This window comes from Pipra filicauda, unplaced genomic scaffold, assembly GCF_003945595.2.
Source record: "Pipra filicauda isolate LSUMZ 115617 unplaced genomic scaffold, ASM394559v2 scaffold429_size647294_pilon, whole genome shotgun sequence".
NCBI classification, from domain to species: Eukaryota; Metazoa; Chordata; class Aves; order Passeriformes; family Pipridae; genus Pipra; species Pipra filicauda.
In genome coordinates this window covers 14,883-22,323 of record NW_024104564.1, presented here as the reverse complement: position 1 = coordinate 22,323, position 7,441 = coordinate 14,883, and positions in this window count along the sequence as shown.

Sequence of the window (7,441 nt, the reverse complement as noted above, 5' to 3'; positions counted from 1 at the left end):
TGGGGGAATTTGGGGAAAATGGGGGAATTCAGGGGAAATGATGAAAAATTGGGAAAAATTGGGGAAAAATTGGAAAAAAGTGGGAAATTTGGGAAAAATGGGGGAAATGGGGGGAAAACTGGGGAAAGAAGTGGGAAATTTGAGAAAAATGGAGAAAAAAGTGGGAAATTTGGGAAAAAAGTGGGAAATTTGGGGAAAATGGATGAAAAATTGAGAAAAATGAGGGGAAATTTGGGAAAAAATTGGGTGTCCCCCCCAGATTTGGCCGCGCCATGGCCCCGATTGCCCCGGGATCAGGTGAGACCACTCTCCCACCCCTGACCCCTCCCCCTCCCCGGGGTCACCGCCCCGCCCCCCACCGGTTGGGGCTGTGACCCCTCCCCCACTTTATGGCCCCTCCCCCACTCTGTGGTCCCTCCCCCACTCTGTGGCCTTTCCCCCACTTTATGACCCCCTCCCCAACGCTCTGAGCCCTCCCCCACTTTATGACCCCTCCCAAACTATCTGACCCCTCCCCCCTCTCTGTGACCCCCCCTACCCCCTCTTTACCCCTCCCCCACTTTATGGCCCCTCCCCCACTCTGTGACCCCTCCCCCACTTTGTGGTCCCTCCCCCACTTTATGGCCCCTCCCCCACTCTGTGGCCCCTCCCCCACCTCGTGACCCCTCCCCCACTTTATGGCCCCTCTCCCACTTTATTGCCCCTCCCCCACTCTGTGACCCCTCCCCCACCGACATCTTCTCCCTCTCCCTTCCCAGTACAGACCAGTAAGGGACCAGTAACGGTCCCCGCCCTGCCAGTTCCACCACTAAGGCACCAGTAAGGGCTGGGGGGAGTTCGGGGGAGGCTCCCAGTTTGACCAGTAAGGGACCAGTGGTGGCGCGAGGCCACACCCCCTTCCCAGTGACAGACCAGTAATGGACTGGGGAGGTCCGGGACCCTCCCAGTAACACCAGCAAGAGCTCAGGCACCCTCCCAGTAATACCAGTAACACCAGTAACACCAGTAAGAGCTCAGGCACCCTCCCAGTAACACCAGTAAGAGCTCAGGGACCCTCCCAGTAACACCAGTAAAACCAGTAAGAGCTCAGGGACCCTCCCAGTAACACCAGTAAGAGCCCAGAGACCCTCCCAGTAACACCAGTAGCACCAGTAAGAGCTCAGGGACCCTCCCAGTAACACCAGTAAGAGCCCAGTAAGAGCCCAGAGGGTGGGGGAGGGGCCTGGGAGTTTTTGGGGATGGGGGAAAGGTCTTGAGCGTGGGGGAGGGGTAGAAGGGGACTTTGAGGGTGGGGGAGGGGCAGGAGGGACCGCGAGGGTGGGGGAGGGGCAGGAGGGTCACTTAGGGTGGGGGAGTGGAAGGAGGGTCCTTGAGGGTGGGGGAGGGACAGGAGGGGACCCTGAGGGTTGGTGAGGGGAAGGAGGGGTCTCTGAGGGTGGGGGAGGGGCAGGAGGGTCCCTAAGGGTGGAGGAGGGGCAGGAGGGATCCTGAGGGTGGGGGAGGGACAGGGAGGGACCCAGAGGGTGGGGGAGGGGCCCTGAGGGTCCCTGAGGGTGGGGGAGGGGCAGGAGGTTCCCTGAAAGTGTGGGAGGGGCAGGGAGGGACCCCGAGGGTGGAGAGGGATCCTTGGGGGGGTACTCTGCCATGCGTGAATCAAAGAATCAGTATAAATTTCGGACTATAAATACAGTGATACTTGAAAGAGCCCCCTTAACAGGTAGTCCAGGATTCTGTTATGATTTTCGGGTCAAATAGCCTCTTGGATTTTATTTGTGAAGCAAGACTGCCATCTAGCGTCCATTTCTTCTTGGGGGGGGCAGTCATTTTCGCAGAGTGGTCTTCTGGCTTAGCAGGACTCGTAGCATCATTGATCGACCTTTCCGAAATCTAACCCCTAAACTAAATGCTCTAGGACCAGTTAGATCTTCCCATTTGCTTAAACAATGTTTCTTTGACTTTCTTCTTAGCAGAACCATCTCTTTTTAAACAAGTTTTCTGAGGCACATAAGCTTATTTCTTGAAGATGGGCATGCATTAGTTTCCATGTACCATCTACATTCTCTCCCCTAAAATTAATTGTAGTCTTAAAAGAAAAGACCACTACCACGCCAAGTAAGCAAATCCCTTTGTCTATTAGGATTTTCATGTAAGATAAAACTTCTGGTTTCTAAGGCGTTTAGAAAGGAGATCCTCTCTCATTTCACTGCCATTGTGACAATATGGGGCCTCATGTAACACACGGAACACTGAACACTGCAGAATCCCGTGGAATCAAGGGGCCATTGTGACACCCTAGGGCTTCATGAAAGAGGGAGGCCCTGCAGAGAGATTTCAAATCAGAGGTTTGGGCAATCATCAACCAGAGGAAATTCAACAAGGGGACGTGATGGACTCTGTCCCCGGGATGGGACAATCCCGGATGTCCGGACAGACTGGGAATGACATGCTGTATAGCAGCGTTTGAAAATGGCCTCTGGGATGATGGTGGATGACCAGTTGACCAAGAGTCAGTGGTACCCTGGTGGGGGCTCACTACTCAGTCACACAAGTGTTTTCAGACACACAAGTCCTTCCCTTGCACACACACACTGACAGTTCATGGCAGCAGGGGCAATATCTCCTGGGTCTCCTTCTACCACGCCCGGAGCCTGGATGAACCTCAACCCTTGTGAGGTGCCACTATCTGAGATGCCCCGTGGTCGGAGGGATGGACACGGGGAGCTCTGGCCACAGAAGCACATCCCAGAGCTGCATCCAGGGCCTTTGCCAGGGTTTAGTACTGTAAATGCAAAGGGACACCAAGACACTCTGTCCCACGTAACTTCAAGACTCCCGCAGGAGGCTGAAGGCATTTGTACTTGCTCAGGGTCATCTCCCCGCACCAACACCAGGTTCGTACTTAAGACTTGTCTGTGCAATGCAAACAGAGACAGCCTGTTTAGTTCTTCCGTGTCTCTCCAGGGAAGGCTAAGGAACCTCTGTGGGCTGGGTGAGAAGCCAGTGCTGGAAGTAGTGGTTCTATTGTGAGTGCCAACCAAGACTGGTTGGCAGGTCTGGGATGTATGCCCTGGGGAGTTGACCTGGGTTTTCCAGTGCACATGGCAATAGATCACACACTGCCCTGGTGGTCCTTCATATCCTCCTACGGAGGTGACAGCGAACGAACTATTTCTGTGCCTCTGTTTGCCCCCAACCTGCTGCAGATGTGCTGGTTCCAGCACATCCAGTTCAGGTGTGACAGGTTGTTCCTGATCCTCTGAGCAATAGACCAGGAGGAAGGAAACAGCAGAGCTCACTTACGGGAAACTGCATCCCCATGAAGTCCAACGCCGGTGGGAAATGCCACGCCGCGTCTGAGTTTTCTCTGGGGAAGGTGCTTCTCCAATGCACTGCCTCGCCTTAGCACTGATGCCACAGTACCGACAAAAAGCCAAGTGGTCTTTGTCTCCAGAAGAAGTGCTCCTGCAGGGATGCTCCTCGGGCAGCCCCGGAGAGGTTGAGCTCGAGATGCTGAGCCCGGAGGGATGTTCTGCATCTCGTGCCCCTCCACCATTCTCACAAGGGCGTGCCCTGGAAGAAAATTTAGGAGTCTCCACGTGCCATGAGAGGAGTGTTGTTAGGGTAGAGACGATGGCTGTGAGAGGAGTTCGTGACCTGTCGATCTTGAGTACCACGACACCATCATGCAGCCCCGCCACCCAGCCGGGGCCCGCCACATCCGTGGTGTAGAGACCCGACAGCCGCCGCGCTGCAGCCGCTCACCTGGCCTCCGCCTCCAGCCCGCACCCGACGAGAGCCCGAGCGGCACCGGCGTCGGGCTCAGCCGCGGGTCGGAATTGTCGGAGGAAGGGAGTGGAGGGAGAGGAAGGAGAGGAGGCGGAGAGGAGACCGCCCACCCGGAGCAGAGAGCTGCTGCTGGAGCCGGCAGGGAGACGCTGGGCGGCGGATCGGCTGGTGCGGCACTGGTGGGGAGCAGGGCTGGCGGCGCTGACCGCGGTTCTGCTCGGTGTGCAGGGTTGGCGGCCGGGGACTGTGGGGGCTTGGGCAGCGGCTGAGGTGGCCGTGCATGTCTCTCGAGGCTACCGTCCTGCCTGGCGGTTTCTTCACAGAGCTCTGCCCCCGAACTATCCTCCTATTCTTTCCTCCCTCTGCTCCATAAAGCATTCTCTCGGAACACTCATCGCTCTTTTTTTCACGAGTCTTTCCTGTTTCCTTACTTTACTCTCGGTCCTTCAGAGAATTCGTGCAGTCCGTCCCTTTCCTACTTTTCTTCCTCTCTTTGCTTTTCTTAGTCCCGCGGCTTTCCATTCTTCACCGACTCTGCCAATCCACCTCTTTCCCTCACTCATCTCTCCAGCAAATACTAATGGACACGTCCACTACTACAGATCTTGACATCCTCCTAAAATTCTTCTCCGTATGGTCCTGACTGCTCCTGTGCCCTTTGTTCTGGGAAACAACATGCCGTGCAAAAAGCAATTCTGACGACTTTTCTTCTTTTTATCTCTACCAGGGTCTACAGGCAGAGCCCAGGTGTTGCAGGACCCATTGGCAGAAAACGCAGAGGGCAGTGAAATCACCAACAAGTGCTCACACACCACCATCAGGATCGGTGATTTTATCCATTTCTACCGGCAGCTCCCGGGCGACAGCCCCGAGCTCCTGGCACGCGCTGCTAAATGGTCCAGAGAGCTGCGGGCACCAGCGGGGCGGCTGTCGGTGTAGGGAGATCGTCTTTGGACCGTTCTCTGGCTCTCCCGGCAACGTCATGGGGAGGCGGCTGAGCGCCCTGGCGGACGCCGTATCATTGACACCGTCGTCTCTGGAGTTTTCAGGGGATTTCCTTTGAAATAAAAAACTCCTTTAATTGTTTCTACTGCAGAGCAAAATAACGGTTCAGTCCTACGCAGAGCACAGGCTTGTGACAGAACACCTGAGTGCCAAGTGACGTGCACAGCACAAGGCAGTGCGTCTGGGCATACTGCAGTCAGTTGCAATGTGTGACCCTAACTTCTCCTGAGCCATCGTTTCCTTGCACCGCAATTCTCTGGTTAATGAAGGTCTTTCTCTTTGGATAGCAGGAGGGTTCTGACCTTACCTTGAATGTGGAAACGACACAGTAAGGGTCCGCAAGACATGAAGTGTCACTTCTCAAGGATCTGAACACTGCATCTCCGACCTGTACTGAAGAAACCCTGAAGGCAGACAGCGCGATGGAGCGAGGTGCAGCCAAGTCAGATCAAGCATGGTGAGAGAGGTGACCAAAGCAGTCAGAAAGGAGAGATTTCCAGCCATGTGGTCCTGGACTCAGGAAAGATGATTGCGGGACCGTCCTTGATTAATCTCTCTGTACGAATGCACACTTCTCACCTTCCTGTAAATATGTTATCTCTGTTCTGATACCTAAGAGAGCAGAAGCATGTCGGGAGCACAGACGTATAGGGAGGGTGAGCTTGATGCTACTCTTTCAACTGGGAAGACTGTGAAAGCCTCAGGACTCTCCACGTGCCTAGAAGCGTCTTTTACAACTTGAGGAGTTGCAGCACTTCCACTGAAATTCTCTTACAAATTTCATCCTCCTCTCTATCCCTCAGTTTTTCATCAATTCATCCTTCCTCCTCCTCCCAGAAAACATTCAACCATTCAAACATTCAACATTCAGGTGCCGTGGGGAAATACCACTGAATAGAGAAAAATCGTTGTATATCTCGTGCTTGCATATGTTCACGCCAGACGATCTTACTTCTCTAAGGAAATGAGGAGAGCAAGAAGAGAAAGACTTCTTTCTCTCTGCTCTCCCCTTCAACATCTCTCCTTCTCCCTCGATCTTCTCATCCACCTACTGCCACCACAAGATATCTGGGCTCCCTCTCCAGTCACACATTTCTCCTTTTCTATAGAAAATCAGCAGATCCTTTCAAAGCAGCCCTAGGCCCATCAAGATCTCCTCTCACTAACTTTAATAATGCGTCCCATTCGGCCTCCAGTCTGCCTCTGGCACGAATTCCAGTTTTCCGCAGGCTGGCAATATATTCAGGTCTCCCTGTTTGCAGGATAACTATTGTGTGATCTCAGAGAGTGAGGAACTCGGGATTGAGGAGCCCTCAGAATCTAAAGAGGGAAAAGAGTGCTCACTTACGGAGATTGCATCTCCATGAAGTCCAAAGCAGGTGGGAGATGCTACACCACCTCCGAGTTCTCTCTGGCGAAGGTGCTTCTCCCATGAACTACCTCGCCTTAGCACTTCTGCCACAGCTCCCGACAAAAAGCCAAGTGGTCTTTGTCTCCAGTAGCAGTGTTCCTGCTGCAAGCAGGGATGATCCCCGGGACAGGCCAGGAAAGGCTGAGCCCTGGGTGCTGAGATCGGAGGGATATTCAGCCTCTCGTACCCTCCACCATTCTCAGAGACGTGAACCGTGGAAGACAATTTAGGAGTCTCCACCTGCCAAGAGAAGAGTTTTGTTAGGGAAGAGACGATGGTGGAGAAAGGAGCACATGGCAGTTGAGGGAGAGGAAGGCAGAGGATGGAGAGGAGGCGGAGAGGAGGCGCCAACCCGGTGCAGAGAGCCCCGGATGGTGTGGGCAGGGAGACGCTGGGTGGTGGATCGGCTGGTGCGGCGCTGGTGGGGAGCTGGGCTGGCGGCGCTGACCGCGGTTCTGCTCGGGGACCGTGGGGGCCGGGGCAGCGGCTGGCGTGGCCGTGCAGGTCTCTGGCGGCTACCATCCTGCCTGGCAGGTTCTTCATAGGGTTCTGCCCCGAAACATCTTCCCATTCCTCCCTCCCTCGATTCCATAAAGCATTCCCTCGGAACACAATTTTCTTTGCTTTTTTCTGCGGATTTACTTTCCAACTCTCTGAACAGTTCAGCAGCGCGTTCCAGGAGCTCGGGGCTGTGACATGGAGATGCAGGAATAAATGAAAAAAATCACCGATCCTTAAGTTGGCGTGTGAGTTCTTCGATATTTAGGGGTAGATCTCTGTGGAGATTCTGCCAGGCAGGACGGTAGCCTCTCCCTCCCCTGCCCTCCTCCGACAATTCCGGCCCTCTGCTGAGTCCGGCGCCGGCACCACTCGTGCTCTCGTTTGGTGCGGATTGGAAGTGGAGACCAGGCGGCGGGGCCTGGCTGGGTGGCAGGGCTGTGGGATGGTGTCGGGGTACTCAAGATCAACAGACCACGAATTTCTCTCAGCACCATCGTCTCTTCCCTAACAACGCTCCTTTCTTGGCAAGTGGAGACTCCGAAATTTTCTTCCAGGGAAAGCCCTTGAGAGAATGGTGGAGGGGCACGAGATGCAGAACATTCCTCCGGGCTCAGCATCTCGAGCTCAACCTCTCCGGGGCTGCCCGAGGAGCATCCCTGCAGGAGCACTTCTTCTGGAGACAAAGACCACTTGGCTTTTTGTCGGTACTGTGGCATCAGTGCTAAGGCGAGGCAGTGC